The following is a 6,550-nucleotide window of genomic DNA, read 5'->3' on the forward strand; positions in this document are numbered from 1 at the left end:
AGCTGTTATCCAAGATGCAGACTGACAGCATTGATGGATGAAGCTTGAGTCTATCTTTTACCACCACACTGAGATGAACAGTATGTGCCCAGGCATCCAGGTGAGAACAGAGTGCAGCTAAACAGATAAAACACACACACACACACACACACACACACACACACACACACACACACACGCACTCAATGCAGGCTGTCCTTCTGTATACTGTGAATATATGTTTCTCTTATTGGTTGATGAATAAAGCTGTTTCAACCAATAGAAAGGCAGAATGTAGCCAGGCAGGAAGTATAGGTGGGGCTACCTGGCTAGGAGATGGCTGGGAAGAGAAACGCAGAGAGAGTCGCCTGGGAGACACCATGTAGCTGCTGAAGGAGTAACATGCTGGAGCATTATGGGTAAGCCACAGCCTCGTGGCAATACATAGTTTAATAGAAATGGGTTAATAATTAAGAGAGAGCTAGTAAGTAAGAAGCCTAGCCATTAGCCAAATAGTTTATAATTAACATAACTCTGTGTGTGTTTATTTGGGACTAAATGGCTGCGGGACGGGACAGGACAGAAATTCTCTCTCTCTCTCTCTCTCTCTCTCTCTCTCTCTCTCTCTCTCTCTCTCTCTCTCTCTCTCCTCTCTCTTTTGGTGGGAATGGAGTCTGTGGTGGAGGGTCTTATTCTTCCAGGAAGCCAGGCCTCTTGTTTGACTGCTCAGAGGATACCAAGGCTACATGCTCTGATTCACTTCCTATGGCAGATGGAAGCTGCTGACCCCACACTTCAATATTCTTGTTAAACTTCCTCCAATACATGATGGGCTAGAAACACCATCCATCCGTTTCAGACCAGGAATAGCATATATAGGGGACTAGACAAGTCAGGCCTTAGAGATCTAGAAATGGGAGGGACTTTTTACTTCTTACACAGGAGTTATCTTGTTTTTGTTCTTCATCTATGAGCAAAGTACCAGAGAGATGTAGTCAGAACAAACTGAAAGTCTTCAGTTCCAAGTTGACTGTGCATGCTCAGCCCGTGTTTCTGCAGGCCACGAAGCAGAGGGCAGGGACTGGGTTTCTTGGGGCATTCAGTGAGATCTTTAAGTTTTCTATTGCAAGGGAAATTGCAGAAGACATGAGGTTGATCACGGTGAAGAAAACCCTGGAAGAACTAAGGTGTCTAATGAGGGAGTCCGTGGCTTCTTCTGAGTGTTGGGGGCTGTAAGTCCTCCCTACTGACTCCCCATGAAGCCTTGAGTAAAATATTAATGGCCCATCATCACCTGGCGTCAGATACTTATCTCATCACTGTGACTGAATTCCCAACAAGAAGGAGCTAGAGAGAGGAAGGACACTCAGCCTCACAGACCTAGAGTGTGTGGTCCACAAGGACGGGGAAGTTGTGGTGGTGAGAGTATGTGGCAGGACTCCTCACCTCTAGGTGGCTGGCCAGGAAGTAGGGTGTCCATGAAAGGCAGGCTGTTTGTAACTTTTAATGTCTATCTCAGTGACTTACTTCCTCCTCTTCATGCTGGGTAGATGATTTCCTCTGCCAGGAACCAAAGCTCAGAAAGGTGACACATGTTTCCCACAACTCAAAAAGCAGTTAGCAGCAGAGGGGAGCTCACACTTGGAATGGGTGACAAGCAAATGCTTCTTCTACTCCCTATATCTTAGTTCCAAGTAAGGAAGAAAAGCCAGCCTGGAAAGCCTCTCTGTCCTCAGGATCTCCACTGAATAAGGGGATGTCACATGGAGGGGAGCAATAAGGATCTCTAAAGTCTCCCCACCCTTCCAAAGCCAGACCCTGGGAAAATGAGCTCCTGTATATGCCTGGGCTTTGTGTGGCTCCTCTGGATCCCTCTGGTGTCTGAGCAGACACATCATTGGCTAAGGCCTGTTCTCAGGAGGGCATGGAATTCTCCAGAAAAGAAAAAAGCAAGGCATATGACTGCTACTGTATCTATAGCTTCAGGTGAAATCTGCTTGGGAGCTACTGAGTCCATGTATCTTGTCCTTGGCTCTGTTGCTGTGCTTGGGCCTGCAGCTGAATAAGTGCAGTGAGAAGCTCTTTCTGTAAGAAAACTTCTGTAAGAAGACTTGCGGTGGGGTCTGTGTCCTGCAAACCCACTGCAGGTTGAAAGTATCACAAGTCAAAATTGCATTGAGTTTTTTCAAAGCCTGTGGAGCATCCTACTGATCTCAGCAACACAGAGAACAGTGGCTGTGTACTTGTAAATGTGGGGCTGGCTGGGAGCTGACTGCTTCTGCTGCCACCGCCTGACATCAAGACAGGATCAGACTGTTAAAGAAAAGGACCACATCCAAAATTCCAAATACAGAAATCTAGTTTGGGTAAATGTGCTTGCTGCCAAACTGCATGGCCTGAGTTCAATCCCTGGGACCCACATGGTGCAAGGAGAGAACTGAATCCCAGAAGGCTGCCTCTGACCTCCACAGGTGTGCCATGAAATGCATGTGCTTTCCCAGACACAAAATAAATAAGGATGTCATTTTTAAAAATCTGTCTGACCGTGACTGAATAAGTATTTTTTCCCACCAACATACTAAGCAATGTAGGTTGGACCTCATAAATTAGAAGCCATTTGTATTTCAGTGCCAACCTTCAAAAGTTCATGGTAGAGTATCATGTTCAAAAAGAAGGGCCCAGAGGGGTGCCATCATTCTCAGCTACTAAAGTTCAAAATATATAAAGAAGAATCAAAGGCTGGCTCCAGTCTGGGCTTGGAGACTCCAGTTCTGGGGTGGAAACAGAAAGTGACATCCATCCCCCACACAAGGCAGAGACCATGAGCCACTAGGCAGGAGTCAAGTTGAAGAGCGAAGAGCAAGAATCTGGTGCACACTCTCTATGTGCCACTGAGAAGTATGACACGTTGCAAGAGCCTTCCAAGAGACTGGTCACTGTGTACTCTGAAAAGGGAGAATCAAAGATTAATCAGCAACAATTTGTAATCGAGAGTCTGCATGTTGATTCGCGCGCGCGTGTGTGTGTGTGTGTGTGTGTGTGTGTGTGTGTGTGTGTGTGTGTAAACTGTGGATACCAGAACGTATACTAGCATTTTCCTACATGCTTAGGCTCCAATGACAACTATAAACAAATCCTTGTAGATTATATCTTTATGGTGTTGCTATGTGGATATTGATATGAAGAGGTATGTATTTTTATCAAGCTGGCTCTATTTGACCTCATCCTGGTACCTAATAAAGCACTGATAAACTGCTATTCTTCAAATATTATGTGATTAGTCACAGTAGTCAGATGTGGTACCCCACATCTGTCATCTCAGGATTCAGGATCTGAGGAGGGAGGATTGCTACATGTTTGAGGCCATTGAGGGTAATTTCATGGGTTCCAGGTGACCCTAGGCTATAGCCTGAGGCTGTAGGGAGACACTGTAACTATGCCTCCCAAGGGAGGAGGTCGGGGTGTGGTCAAGGTATGGTCAAGGTGATGTCAGGGTGATGTGGTAAAGGTTTAAAGAGATAGGGGACGCACATGGTACCTCTCTTGTCTCTGCTGCTTCGGCTCACTCTGGTTTCCTGTTGGCTGGCGTTTACTTATTAAAGATATCCTGACCACTACAGGCTACATATTAGTTATTCACCATAATACGAGGCCTTGTCTTAACGTAATGATGATAATCACCATCATGATGATGATGGAAGTGGTGATATTGATGGTGGTGGTGGTGAGTGTGAGATCTAGAGCATTCTTTTTGGCCTTATGAACTTGCTGCAAGGCACAAAAGCACTGTATTGTAATTAGAGGAGATATCATCTGCTGTGCTCTTGTTTGGACCACTGACTTAGTGATTGTTTTAGTTAGGGTTTCTTTTGCTGTGATGAAAAGCCATGACCAAAAAGCCATTATGGAGGAAAGGGTTTATTTGACTTACACCTCCATATCACTGTTCATCTTCGAAGGTAGTCAGGACAGTCTGGGTTTAGAATTTGAGTGAGTGATCTGAATCTCACTGGGGCCTCCAGAAAATGTTAATCACAGCAATGAGAATAAGACCATTACCACAGTTTGAGTCAAATTTGAAGTAAGCTTCATTTTTTTAATTGGATTGCACCCAAGAACTGGCCACAGACTGCCTCCTAAGTCAGGCTAAAGAGAGCACCATGGAATCCATTTCTTGGGCCCCCTTTAAATAGCAAAATCATGAGTGATTTTACAGAAGAAAGACAATGGGGGCAATATGGAAATACAGAAAAAAATCTCAAGAAACATCATGTCACCATGTGATTAGAAAGGGTTCAGGGAAGGTCAGGGAATGTAAGGGTATTCTCAAAAACAAGTCAAGGTCATGGGTTGGGGAATGTCAGGTTCCAGGAAACAGCAGCTCAATAAATAGAAACTTATTTTTAACAATACAGCATAATGGCTCCTGCCATCAAAAATGGAGTCAGGCAGGTTCCTCAATAGCAAGGAGTGCCCAAAGGTGCTAGCGTTCCTGCAATAGATCAGAAAGTATCACTCACAAAGATTTCTCAGAGATGGATTGTCTCTGCCTTCCTGTTCCCAGAGTTGGCAAGTAATCCGGAGAAGCTGAAATCAAAATTGCATGCACTTAACTCTTCTTTAAAACTAGTTTCTTTCCCTCCCTCCCCATCTCCGTTGCATCATCCCTACTCCTTCCAGTCCCTGACCCTTCCTTCCCTTCCCTTTCCTTCTTCCCTCTGTTGTGTTGTTTAAAAATCGGTTTACTTTTTCTGTGGTCCTAGGGATCCAGTCATTTTTACTGTGTATTCTGTGTGTACTGGGGATCAAATCCACTATCAGGCAAGCATTCCAACCGTGCGGCACCTTCGGGTTCTTTCCTGAAGTTCTTTTTTTTTTCTCTCTCTTTTTATTATTATTAATTCAAGTTAGGGAACAGGCTTGTTTCACATGTAATTCCCCTCTCCCTCTCCCTCTCCCTCCCCTTACCCCCATTCCTTCTCCCCCACCTCCAACCTACCCCCCACCCCATCCACCCACCACTCCCCAGGCAGGGTAGGGCCCCAACCGGGGCTCCACCAAGTCCACCAAATCTTCCTGTGCTGGGCCTGGGTCCCTCCCCATGTGTTCAGAGACAGAGCGCATCCCTTCAAGTGGGATGGGCTCTCGAAGTCCCCCCCACACACCAGGGCAAAACGCCAGTCCACCTCCGGAGGCTCCCAGGAGTGCAGGGGCCTCCCCGATGGCATCCATGATCAGGGGGCTGGGTTAGTCCCGTACTGGCTCCCAAAGAGCGTCTGGGGTCGATATGCTTTCCCTTTTTCAGGCCAACTGTTCCTGTGGGTTTCTCCAACCTTACCCTACCTTGTTTCCAAGGAACCACATTGGACTTTCGTGGTATTTCACCATCATGTGCAGTCGTTTCCCAAGACTGTTTGCAAAGCTGACTGTGCAGTGACTGTGCATTTGGCAAGACAGAATTCGCTCATAAAACACCAATCAGGCAGGCAGATGTCACTCCACCAGCTTCCTTATCACAAGCTTATACACACACACACACACACACACACACACACACTGGTGGGGGAGGGGCGGGGGTGGGACCCATAGCTCACTCCCTGTTTCTGTCTTGCCTCTGGAAGATTCACTGGTTCCAGCCACTACCCCCTCAGCTTTTATGCCCTGAAGGTAGCATGGTGTAAGCTCAGCCCGGGCCAGATGACAATTTTCACGAATTGTTTACAGTGCTCTAATTTTTACATTCTCTTAAAGGATCTGTGTGTGTGCTGATTGCAGAAGGTAATATTTCCAGCATCAGTAACCATGGTAATGAATCATCCTCCTCAGAATGAGTGCCAGCTGCACGAGTGTCTAGCTAGTAGCACCCTGGTGTTCCGCTAATGAGCGGTTTCATTAGCAATGGAAGGAAGGACATTTCCACTTCTTCACTTCTTTGCATGTTTTGTCAAAGGCTCCTCCTTGGGAGCAACATTTAAAAAAATTAATCCCATTTGGCAAAACCTTGATGCCCAAAGGGAAACATTCCTTAGTCCAGAAAGTGGAGCGTGCAGGAGCATCCCTTTGAAGCCTGCATGGTGTTCTGTCTGCCGTAGTCTGCTCTAGCCCCAGCATCCCTAGTGCCTTTCTTTTCTCCATAGAAAACACTCCATCAGCATTTTCCTTTGACGGTATAGGAGTTTAAATATTTTAAAGTCTTATGCTATGAATAATTTAAGATAAATAAAGCAAGCTTCTAAACTCCCTTTGAATTATATAACAGGAGCTTTGAAGTGTGTTAGCATTCTATCTTACCAGATTTTTTTTTTTTTTTTTTGTGGGAAGACTGAAGTGGGAATGAAGTCACTGCTATCTTTTATCTGATGATGAAGCTGAGAGGCTGAGCATCTTCTGAGCCGCACAGAGATAAGAGCCTGATGTAATGGATGCTGCTCCATGTGTGTGGTAGAAGACCCCAGACCACTGCTGCCAGTATGGTAGGAAAGGAAACTCAATATCCAGAATCAGGATGGACATCCTCATGTAGATATGGCCACAGGAAGCCTGAAGAAGTGCCTTCTCTGGCACTGTGTGC

The 6,550-nt window shown here is 45.8% G+C and overlaps 1 long non-coding RNA gene across 1 annotated transcript; it reads right to left on the minus strand.

Moving 5' to 3' along the window:
• Nucleotides 1-627: 627 nt before the first annotated feature.
• Nucleotides 628-5,455, minus strand: LOC103159569. The gene is made up of 3 exons (XR_003480147.2): nucleotides 5,323-5,455; nucleotides 4,500-4,566; nucleotides 628-2,924 (listed from the first exon to the last, which is right to left on the minus strand). It is a non-coding gene; the product is annotated as an uncharacterized LOC103159569 (long non-coding RNA).
• Between the last annotated feature and the right edge of the window lie 1,095 nt (nucleotides 5,456-6,550).

Source organism: Cricetulus griseus (genome assembly GCF_003668045.3).
Source record: "Cricetulus griseus strain 17A/GY chromosome 1 unlocalized genomic scaffold, alternate assembly CriGri-PICRH-1.0 chr1_1, whole genome shotgun sequence".
NCBI classification, from domain to species: domain Eukaryota; kingdom Metazoa; phylum Chordata; class Mammalia; order Rodentia; family Cricetidae; genus Cricetulus; species Cricetulus griseus.